At 46.2% G+C, this 22595-nt stretch overlaps 1 long non-coding RNA gene across 1 annotated transcript; it reads right to left on the reverse strand.

The window, feature by feature from the left end:
• Positions 1–426: 426 nt before the first annotated feature.
• Positions 427–11161, reverse strand: LOC109706167. The gene is made up of 2 exons (XR_002215105.1): positions 11100–11161; positions 427–687 (listed from the first exon to the last, which is right to left on the reverse strand). It is a non-coding gene; the product is annotated as an uncharacterized LOC109706167 (long non-coding RNA).
• Between the last annotated feature and the right edge of the window lie 11434 nt (positions 11162–22595).

Below are 22595 nucleotides of genomic sequence, written 5' to 3' on the forward strand. Positions count from 1 at the left end.
TTCATGTTGTGTGCACCCAACATGAACACCCTCGGTTGAGAATCAACAACATCTTGAATCTACCTCCAATATCCGTCTTAGAGGTTTCAACACTTAACACAATCAATTATCTTTCGCCATAAATCACAAATCCTCGTCTCTCTCACGAGCCTTAATCTCCTAGGCTTTTACTATCCTAGGGTCTCCTAGGTTTGCCTAAACCATTCCTATTTTCTACTTTATGCTCTGATACCACAACTGTCACGACCCGCGACCACCCGCCTATTTGGCCGAGGTCCCGGCGCCGCCGACATCGCCGAATGGACAAGGTTTCCCCTGTACAACGGACAGAGTCTCCCCTGTACATTCAAGGCATTGCAATCGATACAATTCACGAAGGTTCCAACCAGGAACAGATATCAATCAACAGATTGCAAGAGGAGGGTATCATACAACATAAACACATCCTAAATTATTACATTCATTCGCATTCATAGTGTTTACATCACAATTACCATTCTTTTACATTCGACCTCCAATCACAATCTAAGTTATTACAACTTAAACAAGCTCGATACATTTCTTTTCATTTCTTTTAAACCCTTAAGCTAGACTGCCACAGGGTACAACTATCTCAGTCTCTGGGGTAGGACGCTATCTGCAGAACTACGCCCTCACCTTGCGCCGCCGCGCTGCACACGTGTGTACCTGTACCCCCAAAAACAGCAACACGGGGGTGAGACTATTGTCCATAGTCCTCAGTGGGTTTAGCCACCCAAGAGAACAAGCTCAGCCAACAGGTCTAACGAGGCACTGCAACATGTTAGTTCAACAATATACAACAGATATATATATTCAATTGAAATACATGTCATGCCTCACGAAATGCAATATGCAAAACCTGTAATCATGCAAGTAGGTTACTTTAACGCTACTTTTGCTCTTAACCATTCTTTATTCTTTGTCATTTAACGCTTACTTTTAGCTCTTAGCTATTCTTTACTTGTAACCTCTCTTTAGCTATTCTTTATCATTTAGCTATTCTTTACTCTTAACATTCTTGAACCATGCTATATCTTAGCCTTTGGCATTCTACTCTAAGGTCACTTTANGAAGGCTCCGTACAGAATGGCACCTGCTGAGTTGAGAGAATTGAAAGCTCAGTTGCAGGACTTGAAGGATAAAGGCTTTGTAAAGCCTAGTGTATCACCGTGGGGAGCTCCAGTTTTATTTGTAAAGAAGAAAGACGGAACGTTTCGGCTTTTCGTTGATTATCGTGAACTGAACAAGATCACGATAAAGAATAAATATCCGTTGCCGCGAATTGACGACTTATTTGATCAGTTGCAAGGATCGCGAGTATATTCGAAGATTGATCTTCAATCGGGTTATCACCAATTGAAAATCAAGCCAGAGGATGTGCATAAGACAGCGTTTCGCACTCGCTATGGTCACTATGAGTTTACAGTAATGCCGTTTGGGCTTACCAACGCCCCGGCAGCGTTCATGGATCTGATGAACAGGATCTTTAAGCCACTGTTGGATCAGTGTGTAGTGGTGTTTATAGATGACATCCTGATCTTTTCTCGAAGTAATGAGGAGCATGAAGAACATTTAAGAATAGTAATGCAAATTCTGCGGGAAAAGCAATTGTATGCCAAATTGAAGAAATGTGAATTTTGGCTACGAGAGATTGCATTTTTGGGACACGTGATTTCTGAGGGTGGTGTTTCTGTTGACCCAAAGAAACTAGAGGCAATTAAAGATTGGCCTCGCCCGACGACTGTTCCAGAGATCCGCTGTTTCCTTGGACTTGCTGGATACTATAGGCGGTTCGTGGAGGGGTTTGCGAAGATTACTACTCCACTAACGCGCCTTACACACAAAGGAGTTAAATATGTTTGGAGCGAGGAATGTGATCGTAGCTTTCGGGAGTTGAAAGAAAGGTTGACTTCGGCTCCTATTCTCGCCTTGCCTATTTCGGGAGAAAGCTATGTGGTTTATAGTGACGCTTCCTACAGTGGGCTTGGGTGTGTACTTATGCAAGGTGGTCGAGTGATTGCTTATGCATCTCGCCAACTGAAGACTTATGAAAAGAATTATCCTATCCATGATTTAGAATTGGCGGCAGTGATCTTCGCACTGAAGTTGTGGAGACATTATCTTTATGGCGAGCATTGTGAAATCTATACTAATCACAAAAGCCTGAAGTATTTATTCACCCAAAAAGAACTGAATATGCGACAACGCCGGTGGTTAGAATTGTTGAAAGATTATGACGTGAATATTCTATACCACCCGGGAAAGGCAAATGTGGTTGCGGATGCACTGAGTAGGAAGTCAGTGGAGAACTTGGCTATGTTGATCACACATCAACCGTCATTGTGGAAGGAAATGTGGCGGTTTGACCTTGAGGTAGTAGCTCCAGAGGTACCAGCTATACTCGCCGCTTTAGTTGTTCAACCGACTTTGTTGGAACGGATTAAAGATCGACAATCTTTAGATCCATATCTCCAAAAGGTGCGGTGTGAAGTTGAGAGCGGGCGTGGTGATGATTTTACAGTGGGATCTGACGGAGCACTTCGGTTTCGAAACCGGTTGTGCGTGCCCAAAGACGAGGAGATTCAGCGGGCTATTTTGCAGGAGGCTCATCAGTCATCTTATAGTATACATCCAGGTGGCACTAAGATGTACAGGGATCTTAAAGTGCATTATTGGTGGCCTGGAATGAAGAATGATGTTGGACAGTTTGTGGCGCAATGTTTGACTTGTCAGCAGGTTAAAGCTGAGCGCAGATTTTCCGCGGGAAAGTTACAGAGCTTGCCTATTCCAGTTTGGAAGTGGGAGAACATTGCGATGGACTTCATTGTTGGATTACCTCGATCGCAGGCTGGACATGATACCATTTGGGTGATTGTTGATCGATTGACGAAATCGGCGCATTTCTTGCCAATTCATATCACTTGGTCAGGGGACAAGCTAGCACAGGTGTACCTCGACGAGGTTGTGAGATTACACGGAGTCCCGACGTCGATTGTATCTGATCGAGATCCGCGGTTTACGTCTCACTTTTGGAGGAGCCTACAGGATGCTCTTGGCACACGTCTTGACTTTAGTACAGCCTTTCACCCTCAGACCGATGGACAGTCTGAGAGGACGATCCAGATTTTGGAGGACATGTTACGGGCGTGTGTGCTTGACTTCAGAGGGAGTTGGCATGACTCCTTGGCGATGGCTGAGTTTGCATATAATAACAGTTATCAAGGAAGTATCGCTATGGCACCGTTTGAAGCCTTATACGGGAGAAAATGTCGATCCCCTATCCATTGGAGTGAGGTAGGAGAAAGGACTGTTCTTGGTCCTGAGGTACTCCAGGAGGCGGAGGAAAAGGTACGCCTAATCCGCCAGAGATTGTTGACGGCCCAGTCACGGCAGCAGAGTTATGCAAATAAGCGCCGAAAGGACTTGGAATTTGCAGTGGGTGATCGGGTGTTATTGAAGGTGTCACCAATGCGGGGAATGAAAAGATTTGGAGTTCGAGGAAAGCTTAGTCCTCGATACATTGGACCTTACGAGATCCTAGAGCGGGTTGGAGCAGTAGCTTACAGATTGGCTCTACCGCCAAAACTTGAAGGAGTTCACAATGTGTTTCATGTTTCAAATCTCCGAAAATATGTGCATCATTCAGGGCATGTCCTAGAGTACGAACCAGTGGAGTTGCAGGAGAACATGACTTACGAAGAATATCCAATCTGCATTTTGGATCGCAAGGATAAGGAATTGCGAAATCGCACCATTCCCTATGTGAAGGTTCAATGGAGCAATCACTCAGGTCGTGAGGCGACTTGGGAATTGGAAAATGCCATGCGTGAAGCCTATCCCCATCTATTCAACCAGGTGAACTGAGGTATGAATTTAAGTTTCGAGGACGAAACTATTTTAGGAGGGGAGATTGTAATAGACTGAAAATTGCTTATAAGCTAATTGTGATTAAAGTAGTCACAATAATGCTAAAATGGAAATTAAAGGTTTCTAAACCTAAGTAGAGGTTTGAGATCAGTCATTGAGTCATGTTGGAAGTGTGAGAATAGAAATAAATGGGATTGAAATGGTTAAAGAACTCCAATCGCCGTTATTACTCTATTGCTGAAATTTTAGTCAACTTGGTCGAAAAATGATCAAGTTGATGCTAATTCGAAAATGGATTGCTTCCAAACTATTTTGGTAGCTTGGGAAGCTTCTTTGGAAGGTTTTAGAAGTGTTGGAATGAAATTGGAGTGAATTGAATGCGAGAAACAAGAGATTGGACAAGCTGCTGCTGCTGCTGTTAATATTGTCACCAGGGCTTCTTGTACCGGTACAAGAAGCCTATACCGGTACAGCAGTTGCGGGCAGCACTTGTCCACCAATGCAATTTCATGGATTTAAAGGGCTAAATTGCAATTTTTCACCCTTATCACTTCACCCTTAGTGGAATACACTTGTCTAAATATCAGAGATTCCATTCCCTTCATTTCTTATCATCTAATTCCTTCTCTCTTTCTCTCTAAGTAAAGAAAGGGTTGAGGGGAAATTGGAGTTGGCAGCTTGGAGGGTTGTGGGCTGAAGGAGAAGACCTGATCCAATCATAGAATTGCTGCTGATTGGAGTTGCTAGATCACCTGGAACAGCAACTAATCAAGGTAAACTTGATTAAGACTTATGGATTTCTTGTTAATTACCTTGAAAAAGATGTTTATATGGACTCTTGGGGGTTAGCAGCTTGATGGTTTGGGCTTATTGATGCTGCGAGCAGAGACTTCAGCAGAGAGAGCTTGGAATTGGGGTATGTATATATTGCTTCTCAGCTGGGAGCTTAGTAGGTGCTGTAGGGAAGCCTCTAAATGAATAATTGAGACATGTAATGCAGGAAAATTCAGTTTGGGGCTGATCTGGTACTCGCAGGCTACCAAGCTGAAGTGAAGTTGATGTTGTTGGTGCTGTTGTGCTGCCGAAATGCAGGGGTGACCCATTTCATGCAGTGAGCAAGCTAAATTAGCACTAAGTTAAAGTAAGTTCACTCCACATCTAAATATAGTCCAAGTAGTTACTTTAGAATGGATCAAACTAAGAGTTCGATTGCTGAAATTCAGATTTGGAGCTGAAAATTGCAATCTTGGTGGAACTTGGAGAATTCCTGCAGCAGTGACCCTTTGGTATAGCTTTTAACTAAGTTAATATCAATTATTAAGTAATTAACTAGGAGTTAATTACATCTGGACTGATTTACATGAAGGAATTGCTGCGAGAAGTAGAATAATAGAAGCTTCAGCTGAGTGAAGTTGATGCATTAGTGCTGAAATTCCAACATGGTTCATGATTTCAGCACTCGTATAGAGTTGAGTAATGAACTGAAATAAAAGGCTTCAAGGCAGTAATTCTTGCTAATTGAACTAAGCGTTCTAGACTTATAGTAGTTGCTCGACGAAGAGGTGAATTGCTGAAAATTCAGCATTTGGCAACATTTCAGTCTAGTGTATGTACTTGGAGTTGGAAATGCTAACTTGCAAAATTTGAACATGTGACTTTAGTTTAACCTCTTTTGTTATCTTATAAGTGAAAGTTATTTATTCTCGAAAGTCTAAATTGACTTTCCGACAGGTCGGTGACGCGCTAACTACGATAGAAGCCATTTTGGCTCTAATTGCTTCTAGTCGTGAGATACCCTCGTGGATTCACTTCGAGACGTGAGATTTGATTTGCGACACCACTACAGGTGGGTGGTGCTATCCGAAATCTTTGAATCACCTTTTATGTCTATTGTAATTCATTGAGCATATTTACATTGTATTCACGCATTATAGGGTTTTGATATTATGTAGTGATATTGATTATGCAAATTCTTATTGAAAATGAGAACATGTGAACATAGAATGTGGACATAGAACCCTATGAATGCATGGACTATAACAATAGTGAACTTGGTGACATTCTAACTAGAGGTTTGGTTAGCATCGAGAAATGAATTTGTGAAACTAGCATAAAGAACTAGTTAGAGTAAAGTGTGACAGTGTTTGTCAGTTGAATCCTCTAAAGGGGGATCAGATCATACTCACATTTGTTTGGTTCAAGTGAGGTCGCTCCTCCTTGAACGATGAGCTCCGGAGTAGTCATCTTTACTGGACTAGGAGGTTGCGTCTCCCCCAGTTTAGTCCTGTCGGGTGCAGGTTGCGTCTCCCCGATATTTGGGATAGTGTCAGTGAGTGATTGTTAACCAAATGGGTTAACCAATGAATTGGGTAAATTCAGTAAAAAGCATGCATGCATATTTACAGTTTACATATATTGCTTTCTTTCAGCTTTGTACAGGCATTGTAGTAGTTACATGTTATAGTTGGTTACTATCTGTTTACTCCTTTTGCCTACATATACCTGAATAGACCTAGTGGGTGAGTCGGCGAGGTCGGCAGCCGAACCCACTGGGAACTTTCTTGTAGTTCTCACACCACTAACCACACAGGTTCCAGTGCGAGCGTCGTGGCCATGGATCGCGGCAAGGGCCCCGCAGCTTAGCTAGCTGACACCAGAGTATAGTGGTTACCATTTTGGCTTTATGTATCATCTAGTTCGATGTACAGAGACATGTAAATGAATGTATAATAGAATATGTAAATAACTAAATGATTTCATATTCAGTTATGTAAAATTCAGTTTGAAAGTTTTAAATTACAGTGAATTTCATATTTAGCTAGCTTTACTATCACTTGTGATTGTTGCTTGCCTTCGTGCAAGCCATGTATACTGAAATGTGATCTTGGGAATTGTTTATTTCTCTATACATGTACTCGTTGTTGTTGAGCCTTGGGCGAACAGAGGAGGTGCTGTTCGTTCGGCGTCTGTGTACGGGCCCGGATCGACCAAATTGGCGATAGCGGGACGTGACACGAATGTCCATACCGCGTACGGAACGCGGTCTTCGGGACATCCTCCGGCTTGATCTTCAACTGATGGTAGCCGGATTGAAGATCAATCTTCGAGTACACTCGCGACCCCTGTAACTGATCAAACAAGTCGTCAATGCGGGGTAACGGGTACTTGTTCTTCACAGTGACCTTATTCAACTCGCGGTAGTCCACGCAGAGTCGAAAAGATCCGTCTTTCTTGCGCACAAACGATAATGGGGCTCCCCATGGCGACACGCTCGGCCTAATAAACTCCTTGTCAAGAAGATCTTGCAACTGATCTCTCAACTCTCTCACCTCAGCCGGCGCCATGCGATACGGGGCCTTCGATATCGGCGCGGTTCCGGGAATTAAGTCTATCATGAACTCAATCTCCCGGTCCAGCGGCATCCCCGGTAACTCTGCCGGAAACACATCTGGGAACTCCCGCACAACCGCCAATTCTTCGAGAGTCGGAACTACTCGATCGACTTCCACGACAGTCGCCAAATAAGCCGTGCAACCACTGTTGACTAGCTTCCTCGCTCTTGTCGCCGATACCGTCGCGGCGAAACACGAACTCTTGCAAGCTCGATACGTGAACTCCTCGTGTCCCGGCTCCCGAAATGTGATCACTCTGGTCTTGCAATCAATGGACACATAATACTTCGAGAGCAAGTCCATGCCCAATATTATGTCGAACTCTTTCAATCTCTTGAGTGCCAGCAGATCGATCGGCATGACCCAGTCGCCTACTTGCACTGGGCACGCTAAACACCGCTTCCTTACAATGAATGATCGCCCGGGTCCTTCTACATGCCAAACGTTCTCCCCTAGACGAATCACAACATCATGCTCTAGAGCAAACGATCGACTAATGAACGAGTGAGATGCACCTGTATCGAAAAGAGCTCTCGCTCGAACACCGCTAACCAAAACCATACCTGCTACCACATTGCGCTCCTCGGCTTCGGTGGGCTCCTCGACTTGCACTTGAGCGGCATACATTCGGCCACTCGGAGCCGATCGTGCGGGTTCAGGTTGGCGTGGCGCAGCCGCACGTCCAGCCGACGCCACAGCAGGTGGAGCTCCATAACGAGCCGGAATCGCCTGGGCCGATGCAACAGACGGGGCAGGAAAAGCCCCTCCCTGAGGACAGTCACGTACCATGTGTCCGGCTTGCCCGCACCTAAAACACTTTCCTCGGCGCTGCTCACATACACCGGGTCGGTGGTCACCGCCACAGAAGATACAACGCTGTGCTCCGCGGCCCTTCGACTGCGATCGTGGATACTTCGGGGGTCTTCTGGAACTCGATTGTCCCCCCGAACTACCGCCCGGTCGCTTCTTCCCTTTATCCTTCTCATAGGTCTCACGGTTCTCACGCTCGCAAGCGTTCCCGTGCTCGACCCACAAGGCACGGTCCAAGGCCTCTGCGAAGGTGTGGAACTTGAAAGCATGGACCGTCCTAAACACTCCGGGTCGGAGTCCCCTCACGAAGCAATCTGCTCGGTCTTGCTCCGTCGTCGGAACGTCCGAGACGCAGTTCAAAAGATGAGTGAACTCCCGCTCGTACTCCCGAACCGTCCGATTGCCTTGTTTGAGCTTTCTGAAGTCTTCCCGCATATTCCTTTTATCACTGTTGGGAAAGTACTCTGCGAACATCAATCTTCGGAACTCCTCCCAATCGATCGGGGGAAGATCCGGAGATCGATCCTGTTTCACTCTCTTCCACCACACTCGGGCCCGCTTGTTGAAACAGTGTGCGGCCAAATTCACCTTGTCCCGCTCCTCGGTATTGTCACAGCCCGCGACCACCCGCCTATTTGGCCGAGGTCGCGGCGCCGACAGTGCCGAACGGACAGGGTTTCCCCTATACTACAGACAGAGTCTCCCCTGTACGTTCAAGGCAACGCAATCAATACAATACGAGGGTTCCAACCAGGAACTGATATCAATCAAGATTGCATAATGGAAGGTATCAAACAACATAAACACATCCTAAGCTATTACATTCATTCACATTCATGCATTTTACATCTCAATTCTCAATTGCTTTAACTTCCAAATACAATCTAAGTAGTACATCGTTTACTTATTACAATTTGATACATTCGCTTTCTTTTCATTTCCTTTACCCCTAAGCTTTGTAGACGGGTACTGCTAGCTCTGTCTCCGTGGTAGGGCGCTATCTACGGAGTTACGCCCTTTCCTCGCGCCGCCGCGCCGCTCACGTACGATCCTGTAACACCCCAAAACAACGTGGGGTGAGAACCAACTCCATGGTTCCCAGTGGGTACGGCCACCCAAGGGAAAAGCTCGACCGACAGGTTCAAAGGAGGCAACTGCAGGTTAGTTTAATAAACAGATAGATAGATATTTTGACTATGCAATTAATAGAACCATACCTTGCCTCGCAATTGTAACAATGCTATGCAATATGCAATACCTGTAAATCATGCAAGTAGATTACTTGATCTACTTTATATCATTAACCATACTTTACTTGTAGCCGTTCTTTTCTTTATTAGCTATTCACGTTCGTTAGTTATTCTTTATTCTTTACTCTTTGTCTTATTGTGCTCACTGGCGATTCTTTCCTAAGGTTATTTTACCTTAGCCATCTATGCCACTCGACTCGGTCTCGAGTCAATCAACTGCGGATAGTCCGCACTCTGTCCGGCTCAAGGTGAAGGACCTCTCACTTACACCTCAGCCTTCAGTCTACAAACATCTCGCCAACGGGTCGCCCAGAGCTGCGTACACCCGTGGTCAGGGATCTTTCCGGTGGGAAGGGGATTATACCACAAACTCAACCCGCGGCCCAAGACCCCCGATAGGGAAGGGGACATGCCACACTCAACCCTAGCAAAGCACGATTCTGCCGACAGGAGGGGGAACCTGCCACACTCGACCCGCGGCCTCGAATCAGCCTCAAGCTCATCCTCGAAGTTCGTCCAGTGGGAGGGGACCCTGTCACACTCAACCCACTGCTCTAGAACTGTCGAGTTCACAATCCTAAGATTCCGGAATCTATTTCCCAAGCCTCTAGGGTAATCTCAAACCCTATGATATCGACCTATCTAGGTCCAATGCACTTTCTGTCCTAGGTCTAGCTGACTCTAGGTTTAATGCCTTTTTTCACATAACCTATGTTCTTTAAACTAGGTTAAGCCTCTCTACCTAGATCTTATTAACTCTAGGTTCAACAACACTAAGTTCATTGTCAACCTAGGTTTACCAACACTAGGTTCGATATCGATTTACCTAGACCTTGAATCTAGGTTCATTATGTTCAACCTATGTTCACGACACTAGGTTAATGCCACTCGATCTAGCCTAGGTTCACGACACTAGGTTTAACATCATTCATATTCATCCTAGGTTCTTGACCCTAGGTTCATATTCGACCTATGTTAATTACACTAGGTTCGGCGCCACTCGATCTAGTTGGCCCTACTTGTCCACATCGAGTTTCTATAATCATATATACTCTAGCATGCATTCTATGATGCCGACATGCATCTACATTTAACATAGCCTACATTATCATCGTGCATGTTATACATGTATAGCTTTTCTCATCATGTCAATAAGCATTATCCTCTCGCATGCATTTTCATAAGGTCAATATGCTCTTGTCATCTAACTTGTATTCACATGATGCACTTATGCATTTTATCCAACCGCACTTACATGCTCTATTATGAGTTGACATGAACTAGCACTTGCATATAATTCCAATGCATCAACATGCCATTAGCAACTAGCATAATTACTATCATTTAGTACATGCATCTTAACTAACATGCTCACATAATGTTACATGCACCTAGCATACATTCCAATGCACAAATATATCGCTTGTATCTAGTTACTAGCATGTACTTCCCAATGCATTATTATGCAATTATCACTAAACATTACCCAACATGATCTCATAACTCATAAGGTTAACAATAGGTTAACATTCATTTATATGCTCATGTTCTCTAATACATGTCAACATGAATCTCATAATGCTAAATGCCCCAAGCATGTATTTCACTAAGCATACATACTAATATGCAAATTACCAACTAGCATGCATTTATACAATGCAAATATGCCCGTATGCACATACATATATGCATCAACCAAAAATCTATATTTCGCTTTGACATGTGGGGCGACCAAGTCGCTTCGGTAAGCACAACCCACCTCGATTCGCGTTCCGATTGCTTGTCGACACTTGCAATCGGCCTCCTGCGGCACCCGTATCCGGCACGGCCCGATATCGCAACTGCGCCTCAACCGTGCTCCGCTTCGCAGCCCCGAAAATTATAGGTCCTCGGTTACGTGCCACGGTGCTTCAAATCTATTTCCATGATTTTACGACGTCGCCTCGGCCCTCCCGGCGGACCCGAAGCCTAAACGTCCGTTTCTTTAATAACTTCGCAACGGCTCGTCGGATTGCCAAACCGTCTTCGCCAACGCGTTTCGTTACCTAGCAATTAGGTTTATATAGGTTCAATTTAGATCAAACCCATCTATTTACAAAAATTGCATTTTTGAAGCCCTACAATGCTACTATTGTAAAATACTTCAAATCAATTCATAATTTATGCATTATCCATCTATGTAGCATCTTAGGAGTCATCTAAAACCAATTCTAGAGTTTATAAGCCAAACCCTAAACGCTTACCGAATTTGTGAACGCCGAGTCGAAAGCACGCCGTTCAAACGGCCGGACGAAAACCCGATCCGACGCTTCGCACGCGTTCCAAAACTCGCTCTCCGCCAACGCCGCGAATTTGAGCACGAAATATAGAGAGATGAGAGAGATATTTAGAGAGAGAAAGAGAGGGTTTATCTCTCCCTCACCATGTGCGTGTGATGCTTGGTGCTGGCTGCGGCTGAGGAAGAAGGAGTCAACACTCCTTTTTATAGTCAACACCAAAACACTATTCACTTTAGCACAATTTCAGTTTAGCGGCTCAAAATCTGATACCTTTCGCCGGAGCCCTCTGAATATCCGTTTGGGCTCAAATTTGACAGTCATGTTCGGTTTTACTTAACTTAACGAAAGAAATTTTAATCTTTCAGTTTCGACCCCGTTTGGTCACTGAAAGCTGTACCGAACTGTAATCTTTATCAGATAGCTGTCGGATTTTATTTTCCATCTTCCGGGTGTCCGAAAAATATGAAACTTTAAATCTAGCTCACAAAAATATTTCTGACATCCCCGCCAATTTTCATAATTTTCTGAGACTGTGCATTTTCTACTAATTTATCTGTCCCATTTTCAACAGAAAATTCTAAATCTCCTGTTTTCGCTCCGATTTCAGCACAGGTCATTCCCAACCTATATTTCACTTCTCTAAATCCAATAAAAATAGTATCTCATACTGATTTTATTTATTTTTATTTTTATATTTAAAATCCGGTATGTTACATTCCACCGCAACCTCACCGGAACCATTTAAACGTACACCGTAACTTCATAATTTTATAAGTTCGGTATGTTACAGGTATAGATGTCCACGAACAGGGTCTCCATCGCCGCTAACCATGTCTCCACTGTCCAAGGATCAATCACTTCGCTGTCGAATGTGGGCGGGTGGAACTTCGTGAACCTTGTGAGAGCCGTGTACCCACGCTCTCGCTCCGCCTCCTCAGCCGCTTCCCTCGGCGTAGGGGAACTAGACGCCGCAGGAGGAATATCCACCGGTGGGGGTTGCGCCGCCACTGGAACCGGCGCATCGCCCACACCCTCAGTCGCATTGGGAGCGCGAACCGAAGGCACGGGCGGATCGCGGCCTTGACCTGCCGCCGCCGCCGTCTGTCGCTCCAACAACTCCTGGAGCCGATCGAACCGTCCCGTTAGCGCAGCAACTTGCGCTCGCAGCTCTTGCACCTCACTAGGCCCAGCTGGCTCTGGCGCCACCGGAGGCACAGTTGGCTCGGGCAGCTCTGGAGGTGGTGCCGGAGCAGTCCTACGCACATAACGTCTCTTCGGTGCCATAAGCTCCTGAAACGCAAACAGTTGGTCAATTATTTAGCCCAACAACGTCTTCGCAATCACAAGACGATATAGCTCAATTACGTTAATTAGACGGAAGCTCGTAAGCGTACTCGTTCTCGACTCTTGGCATTGTGTTGTCGGCCGCCAACACAACCGCCTTAAGTCAAGAACCAGTATCACTCAGTTCGTCTCTAGCAATTACTAGAGTACCAACACCAACTTCGACCCAATCAATCAACTTCCGCCGCGTCATAGGTTCACGTCGCACTCACGCACCTATAATCCTTAAGGTTTCCCGTCCTAGAGTCTCCTAGGTCAGTCCTAGACTCTCTCTTTTGCTTGCTCTCACTCGCTCTGATACCACATCTGTCACGCCCCCGCCCCGAGGCCCCTACCAATTTGGTACGGCTCGGGCGCGGCGAACGGACCGCCGAACGGACAGCACCTCCCCTGTCCGCCCAAGGCTCCAACGACGAGATTGTGTACAACAAGTTTCCAGCACAACCACTTGAATACATACACAATCAATCAAGAACAACGAAAGCACAAACAGTGCAATATGATACGAGAGCAAGCATCACGAGTAATACAACCATACAAGTGAATAAAAGAGAGATATACTTAACTACTAAACTCATTTAACTTTATACAATTATTACAATTTGCATTCTTCCATACTTGTACAATACATATACCTTCCTCTCAAAACCTCACCCCATACATCAATCTACTCTCAAAATAGGTACAGGGCAACTCTAGTGCAAATAGGAAAGTAAACTTCTACTAATACCACTAGGGCGCTACACCCTTGCCGCGATCCTCACCGGGGGCGCTCGAGCTCGGACCTGCAACATGGCGGAGTGAGAACTACTAATAGTTTCCAGTGGGTTCGGCCGCCGACTCCGCCGATCTCCCCACTAGGTCCAAGCAGGCACAGATAGATATGCAGATAGATAGGTATATGGAATTGAAAGCAACAACAGTAATAAGCAGCTATGAACTAAGATCTGTCAATGCCTCAATCCAATATAATGTATGCATGGAACTCATAGTAAGAAGGCCAGCTATGATACTACTATGTTCAACAACGAGGTCATTCATTCGATTACCCAATCTCTCGGTGAACGCAAGGCTCGCTCACAGTCTCACGTGTGTAAGTCTCATAGGGGAGGAGGTCAACTACTCGACTACCCCCGAGACCGCCTGTGGACAGCTAGTGGCTGTCCGGGCAGCTAGCGGCTACCCCTCAAGTGACAATACTCCGGAGTGCACAACTTGTGTGGAGCTACCACCACAAGTGCAGACAGGCTGCGCGAGCTCGATCCAATCTCATGAGCTAAGAACATCCTACCCGACCAGGGGTGATAGCAATTTAGACTCAGGTGTTCTAGTAGTCAATCACCTAGTATCCCAACTATACTAATGTTCTCATGCCACTCTGGGTCATATTTAAAGTCATTAGATGCCACTCGTCCAATGTTTAAGGTTAACTACATGCCACTCGTTCCCCTGACAAGTTCTCGATACACTAGTTGCATTTTACTAGGTTCTCATCCACATAAGCATATTCCTTCCTTATCAACTATCTTTTCATTCTAGGGTCTCAAGTCACTTGACACTATGTTAAGCATACTAGATTTAGGTATTAAGCAAATTAACTCTACGCTATTCTACTAGCATGCAAGAACGTGTAACAATTACATTTAGCACCCTACAATGCAACATTACAACATGTAATCGATCGACTTGATAAACTTAGACATAGGGAGCAGTTCAACTGCTTCGGGATGGCACTCCCCCACCTCGTGGCGATGTCGCGATTCTTCGAGCACGATTCGCCGACTTTACGACGCCTCGTTGGCCTTCTAGGCAGGAACGAAGCTCCGAGGGTCTCCTTTGACGATAACTTCGCACCTACTCGACGGATTGACGAACCGTCTTCGCCGACACGTTCAGGAACCTAGCAATTAGGTTTGCGACCCATCAAACGAGATCAAAACCCTAGATTTGCTAAAATCCCAAATCGGGGCCCTAGGTCTCAACAATGGAGAAATCCGCGGTGCGAGCTTCAATCTCGAGCTCGAACCATCTCCTTAGCTTCAATAGGTTCCATTCGAACCATTTCTAAGCCATAAAACCCTATCACAATAAATCCACCATTGTAAGGTTGAGGCTTACCTTCAAAACCCACTCCAACAAGAGGAAGAAGATGAGGAAGACGATCTTCACCTTTGTCTTCTTCTTCTTCTACTTCTTCTCCATCCTCTCCTCCTCTTTCTTCTTCTCCTTCTCTTGCTTCTAGAGAGAGAGAGAGAGAGAGAGAGAGCAATGAGAGTGTGGAATTGGGAGAGAAATAAGAGAATGAGAGAGGGAGAGGGGTCCTCAAGCCCTCATAAAGGCAGTTTTGCAAATAAGCCCCTCAACTTTCCTCTTACGAAGCAGCCCTCACTGGGCCACTTTCGGGTACGGGGACCGGTCCCTCTCAGGGAGGACCGGTCCCCCGAGAGCTGCCCAAAAATTACGCGTACGAGAACCGGTCCCCACACTGAGGGACCGGTCCCCGAGAGCTTGCTCCGAAAAATTGGGGCTACGGGAACCGGTCCCCTCCCAGAGGGACCGGTCCCCGAGAGCATGAAATCTGCTCCTTGAGCAGATTTCGCTCCAAGCTCTCGCGGGTCCGTCCTCAATACACTTTCGACGTTTTTGATGTTCTCAGACTTTCCGAAGCACACCAACTCGACAATTAGTCGATTTTAAACGTAGTCAAATCCTCGGATTTCGAGAATTCACTTCCCTTACATTCTCCCCACCTTAAAAGAGTTTCGTCCTCGAAACGAACTCAATAACACTAAATTCATCCAGAACTTAAACTCTAGATCCATACCTCAGCTCAATCTTCAAATAAGTGAGGATGATGCATCTTCATCTCGCTCTCGAGCTCCCAAGTGGCTTCGCGATCACTATGATTGCTCCACCGAACTCTAACATAAGGGATCTCGGAACTTCTCAACTTGCGCACTTCTCGAGCTAGAATCTCCACCGAAAACTCTTCGTAACTCACATCTTCTTGCAATTCCGGTGGCTCATAGACCAAGACGTGCTCCGGATCATGCACATACTTGCGGAGATTGGAGACGTGGAATACATTGTGCACACCCGCAAGCTTCGGGGGCAATGCAATTCGGTATGCCACCGTCCCAATTCGCTCCAAAACCTCGTAGGGGCCAATGTAACGAGGACTCAACTTCCCTCGCACCCCAAATCTCTTCACACCCCTCATCGGCGAAACCTTCAAGAACACGCGGTCACCTACCGCGAACTCCAGATCTCTATGGCGCTTATCGGAATAACACTTTTGTCGAGACTGCGCCGTGAGCAATCTCTTGCGAGCAAGGTGGACTTTCTCCTCCGCCTCTCGCAACACGTCGGGACCGAATTCTACTCGCTCGCCCACATCACTCCAATGAATAGGAGACCAGCACTTCCGCCCATAAAGAGCCTCGAACGGTGCCATTCCCACACTCGCATGATAACTGTTGTTGTAGGCGAACTCGGCCATCGGCAGGTGCTTACACCAACTCCCCTTATAATCAATGGCACACGCCCATAACATATCCTCCAGGGTTTGAATGGTTCTGTCACGCCCCCGACCGCACGACCCGAAGACGGTACCAATTTGGTCCGGTTCGAGGGCGGCGGGCGTGAGGCCGAACGGACAGAGTCTCCCCTGTCCGCCCAAGGCTCCAACGACGAGACTGTGTACAACAAGTTCCCAAGAAAACAACTTGAATACATACACAATCATTCAATAACAACGAAAGCACAACCAGTGCTATACAATACGAGAGCAAGCATCACGAGTAATACAATCATACAAGTGAATAAAAGAGAGATACTTAACTATTAAGCTCATTTAACTTTATACAATTATTTTCTTTTAACTTGAATACTTTGATTACATTCATTCAAGTTTATGTACAACCACTCTCCAAACCTCACCCTATACAACATCTACTCTCAAAATATAAAGCATAGGGTGGAGCTAATGCAAGGGGAAAGTAAAGCTATCTACCAGTACCACGCCGCTAGGGCGCTACGCCCTTGCCGCGATCCTCACCGGGGGCGCTCGAGCTCGGACCTATAACATGGTGGAGTGAGAACTACGAATAGTTCCCAGTGGGTTCGGCCGCCGACTCCGCCGATCTCCCCACTAGGTCTAAGCAGGCACAGATAGATATGCAGATAGATAGATATATGGAAACGAAAGCATATTCAATAATGAGCATCTATGAACTAGAATCTATCAATGCCTCAATCCAACGTAATGCATGCATGGAACTCATAGTAAGATGGCCAGCTATCGACTACTATGTTCAACAAATGAGTTATTCATCTGATTACCCAATCTCTCGGCGAACCCAGGGCTCGCTCACGGTCTCACGTGTATCAATCTCATAGGGAAGGAGGCTAGCTATCACCTACCCCGAGACCGCCTGCGGACACTACACTGGTCCAAGGGCACTACACTGGCCCCCTCGCGTGCCAAACTCCGGAGTGCACTACCTGTGAGGCGCTACCACCACAGGTGCAGACAAGCTAAGTGAGCTCGATCCAATCTCATGAACTGGGAACATCCTAACCAACTAGGATTGGTGTCACTGAAGCATCGGTGTTCATCTGCTCAATCTCATAGTGTCTCAACTACACTAAGGTTCTCAAGTTCAATGTCAACTAGATGCCACTCGTTCTGGGTTCATTGTTAACTAGATGCCACTCGTTCTTATTACACTAGTTTACAATATACAAGGTCCTATTCACATAGACATATTCATCACATATAGGGTTAACTACCTCATAGTGTTCAATTCATGCATACTAGGTTCTCATCCATTGTATTCACAACCCAAACTATCACTAGCATGCAAGGATATGCACAATTACATTTAACACCCTATAATGCTATATTACAGTATGGAATTGATCGACATAATAACCCAGACATAGAAAGCAGCTCGACTGCTTCGGGATGGCACTCCCCCACCTTGTGGTGATGCTGTGCGGTTAGACAACTCGACGTCGCGGTCCACGTACGTCGCTTCACACCTCAGGGCAAAGCGAGCCCTCAAGTACTTGTTTTGGCGATAACTCCGCACCCGCTCGTTGGATCGGCGAACCGTCTTCGCCGACGCGTTCGGAGACCTAGCAATTAGGTTTGCGATCCATCAACATAGATCAAAACCCTAGATTTGCTAAAATCCCAAATCGGAGCCCTAGGTCTCAACAACAGAGAAATCCGAGGTGCGAGCTTCAAATTCGAGCTCGAACCAACACTGAAGCTCCAATAGGTTCCATTCGAACCATCTCTAACGATTAAAACCCTAGCTTACAAAATCCACCATCAAAGGGTTTGAGGCTTACCTCAATAACCAAGCTCCAAGCGTAAGAGAGGGAGAGAAGAAGATGTCTTCTTCTTCTTAGTCCTCTCCTTCTCTTTCTTCTTCTTTCTCCTCTTCCTTTCCTTCCTCTCCTTCTTCTTCTCCTTCTTTTTCCTTCTAGAGAGAGAGAGCAAAGAGAGTGAGAGGGGGAGAAAGCAACTGAGAGGGAGAGAGGGGTCCCCCACCTCTAATAAAGGCCATTTTGCAGATAGCCCCCTCAACTTTTCATCCAGTACACAGCCCTCACTGGGCTGTTTTCGCAGCGAGGGACCGGTCCCAGGTCGGGGAGACCGGTCCCCGAAGGCCACCCATTCGGGCAGAGGGGATTTCGCGTTCGGGAACCGGTCCCTGTCTGAGAGACCGGTCCCCGGGAGACCGGTCCTTGCCTGAGAGACCGGTTCCCGAGAGCAGCATTTTCGGGACTTAGCCAAATTTCGGCTAATCGCGCGGGGCCAACGTTCGGGAACCGGTCCCTGCCTGCCAGAGACCGGTTAAACCGAGGAACCCCGCCAGCCCAGCCTGATGGGACCGGTCCCTCCCTGCCAGGGACCGGTCCCTGAGAGCAAATTCTGCTCCAGTGCAGATTTTGCGCTGCAGCTCTCGCGGACCCTTCCTCAATGTACTCTAGGCATTTTAATCAGCTTCGGGCTTTCCAAAGCCCGTACCCTCGACAAACAGTCGATTCTGAGTGAAGTCCAATCCTCGGCCTTCGAGAATTTTCTTTCTCACAGGTTCTTTCGGTCTGCCCATCGGTCTGAGGATGAAAAGCGGTACTAAACTCGAGCCGCGTGCCAAGGGCTTCTTGCAGGCTTCTCCAAAAGTGTGAAGTGAACTTGGGGTCTCGATCTGACACAATCGACTTCGGCACCCCGTGCAACCTCACCACCTCGTCAAGATATACCTGCGCGAGCTTCTCACCTGCCCAAGTATTGTGGATCGGCAGAAAGTGCGCCGCTTTCGTCAGACGATCCACAATTTCCCAAATTGCATCGTGGCCACCCGTTGAACGAGGTAAGCCGACGATAAAGTCCATCGATATATCCTCCCATTTCCAGACGGGAATAGATAAACTCTGAAGCTTCCCCGCTGGAAACCGTCGCTCCGCTTTCACCTATTGGCATACCAAACACTTCGCCACGAAGCGCCCAATATCAGCTTTCATTCCCGGCCACCAATATAGTGTCTTCAACTCGTGAAACATCTTGGTGCCGCCCGGGTGGTCGGCATAAGGAGACCAATGCGCTTCTTGCAAAATCAGCTTGCGAAGCTCCTCGTCGTTTGGCACACACCACCGGTTTCGAAACCGTAGTGCACCACTAGCATCCACGCCGAAATCTCCGCCATGGCCACTCTCGACATCGTGCCACACCTTTTGGAGACTCGGGTCCGCGGATTGCAGACTCTTAATCCTCTCCAACAAGGTCGGTTGGATTACCAACGTCATCAACCTAGTCGGAATTTCTAGAGCCACCACCTCAAGATCCATCTTTCCCATTTGCAACCATAGGGGCGTCTGATTTGTAACCCACAAGGCGAGGTTCTCCGCCGACTTCCGACTAAGCGCGTCCGCGACTACATTCGCTTTCCCGGGGTGGTAAAGGATATCGACATCGTAATCCTTAAGCAATTCCAACCACCGCCGTTGCCGCATGTTCAGCTCCTTCTGGGTAAACAAATACTTCAAGCTTTTATGGTCGGTGTAGATCTCACAATGAGCACCATACAGGTAGAGTCTCCAAAGCTTCAAAGCAAAGATCACCGCTGCCAATTCTAAATCATGTATGGGGTAGTTCCTCTCGCAGCTCTTCAACTGACGGGATGCATAGGCAATCACTCTCCCGCCTTGCATCAGCACACACCCCAAACCCAGATAGGACGCATCACTATAAACCACGTAATCTTCACCCTGCACCGGTAAGGCTAGTACCGGAGTCGAAGTTAATCTCTCCTTCAACTCTTTAAAACTCCGGTCGCACTCGTCGCTCCAAATGAATCTGGTGCCCTTCTGCGTCAGACGGGTGAGTGGAGTCACGATCTTTGAGAATCCCTCCACAAACCGTCGATAATAGCCCGCTAAGCCCACAAAGCTTCGGACTTCCGCAACATTCGTCGGGCGCGGCCAACTCTCAACAGCCTCTACTTTCCTCGGGTCCACAGAAACACCGCCTTCAGAAATAACATGCCCGAGAAAAGCGACTTCTCGGAGCCAGAAGTCACACTTCTTCAACGTTGCGTACAACTTCTTCTCCCGAAGGATTTGAAGTACAATGCGCAAATGCTCCGCATGCTCCCCTTCATTACGGGAATAGACCAAGATGTCGTCTATGAAGACTACGACAAATCGGTCTAGACACTCCCTGAACACTCGGTTCATCAAGCTCATGAACGCAGCCGGGGCATTTGTAAGCCCAAACGGCATCACAGTGAACTCGTAGTGTAATAGACTGAAAATTGCTTATAAGCTAATTGTGATTAAAGTAGTCACAATAATGCTAAAATGGAAAGTAAGCATTTCTGAACCCGATTAGTAGCTTGAGAACATCCATTGGTAGGTTTTGGATGTGTGACAAGAGACATGAATGAAATCGAAGCAACAAAAGAACTCCAATTGCCATTTGAGTCGAAAACTGAAATTTTTAGTCAATTGGTCAAAAATGACCACATTGATGCAAAATTGAGAACTAATTGCTCCCAAATCAATTTGATAGATTGGGAAGCTTCTTTGGATAAGTTTAAATGTGTTAGAATGGAATTGGAGTGACTCGAATAAGAGGAATAAGAATAGGAACCTCTGTTGCTGAAATGCTGAAATTTTAGTTAACTTGATCAAAAGTGATCAAATTAATGCAAATTTGAGAATTAAAAGTTACCAAATTAATTTGGTAGCTTGGGAAGTTCATTTGGAATGTTTTTGAAGTGTTGGAATGAAAAAGGAATGAGTTAAATCAAAGGAAAAGAGAATCGAAGCAGCTGCTGTTCCTGCTGCTGCTGTTGCTGCTGGTGCACTGTGTACCGGTACAACAAGTAGCCTGTACCGGTACAGCAGTTACGGGCAGCACTTGTCCACTAATGCAATTTCAGCATTTTGAGGGGCCAAAGTGCAATTGTATGGTCTTATCTCTTCACCCTTAGTGGAATACACATGCCCAGATGCTGAAGAGTCATTTCCCTCCATTCCTTATCATCTAATTNACAGATAGATAGATAGATAGATATATGAAAATAAACTGCTACTATATCTACTATGCCACCAAATGCAAGGAATGCATGCAACATCATTTATCATGCTAGTATGCTTCAACGATGTAATGAATACAAATGCAACATGGTTATGTAATCCTCTAACATATACTATGTCTAATCAGGGTATGAATGCAAATCCACTTATGCTATTCATGTCATTACCCAAACCACTAGGCTACCCCGCCTAAGATCTCAAATCTCATAGGTACTCACACTACAATCTAGTAAGTGAAGAGGTGAAGAGCTACCTCGCTCTTCGCCCCGACTGATATCTCAAATCTCATAGGTGAGGAGCTACCCCGCTCTTATCTCACCCGTCTCACATCTCAAAGGTCATAGATGAAGAGCTACCCCGCTCTAATCTCATAGATAATGAGCTGCCCCGCTCAATCTCAAAGGTCAAGAGCTACCCCGCTCGTAGGTAAAGAGCTACCCCGCTCGTAGGTAAAGAGCTACCCCGCTCTAATCTCACAGGTGAAGAGCTACCCCGCCCTTCGCCCGACTCACTTCCCAGTCCAATGGGTGGGGAGCTACCCCGCTCGTAACCCACCCGATGAGCTACCCCGCTCGTGAGCTACCCCGCTCGTGTGACAACTCCGGAGTGCACTGCTTGTGGGGAGCGACCGCCACAAGCCCAAAACAGACTATGTGACCTGTCAACTAGGTTAACAATCACTTGATAATCCACCTATCCCTAGGTCCATGTCAAGTGTCTCAACCATATCAAATCTCGATGCCACTCACCTAGGTCTAAGCAACTCTAGGTTCCACAACACTAGGTTTAATGTCAACCTATGTTTAACAACATTATATTAATGCCACTCGATCTATCCTAGGTTCACGACACTAGGTTTAGATGCCACATAATCTCCATAATTAACAATAGGTTAACATTCATTTCATCTAGCATATATGTTCTATAAAGCCAACATGCATCATAATGCTAATATGCCATTATCAACTAGCATGCAAATCCGTTCATAATGCTACATGCATACAATCTCCATTACACTA

Source organism: Ananas comosus, unplaced genomic scaffold (genome assembly GCF_001540865.1).
Source record: "Ananas comosus cultivar F153 unplaced genomic scaffold, ASM154086v1, whole genome shotgun sequence".
Lineage (NCBI taxonomy): Eukaryota > Viridiplantae > Streptophyta > Magnoliopsida > Poales > Bromeliaceae > Ananas > Ananas comosus.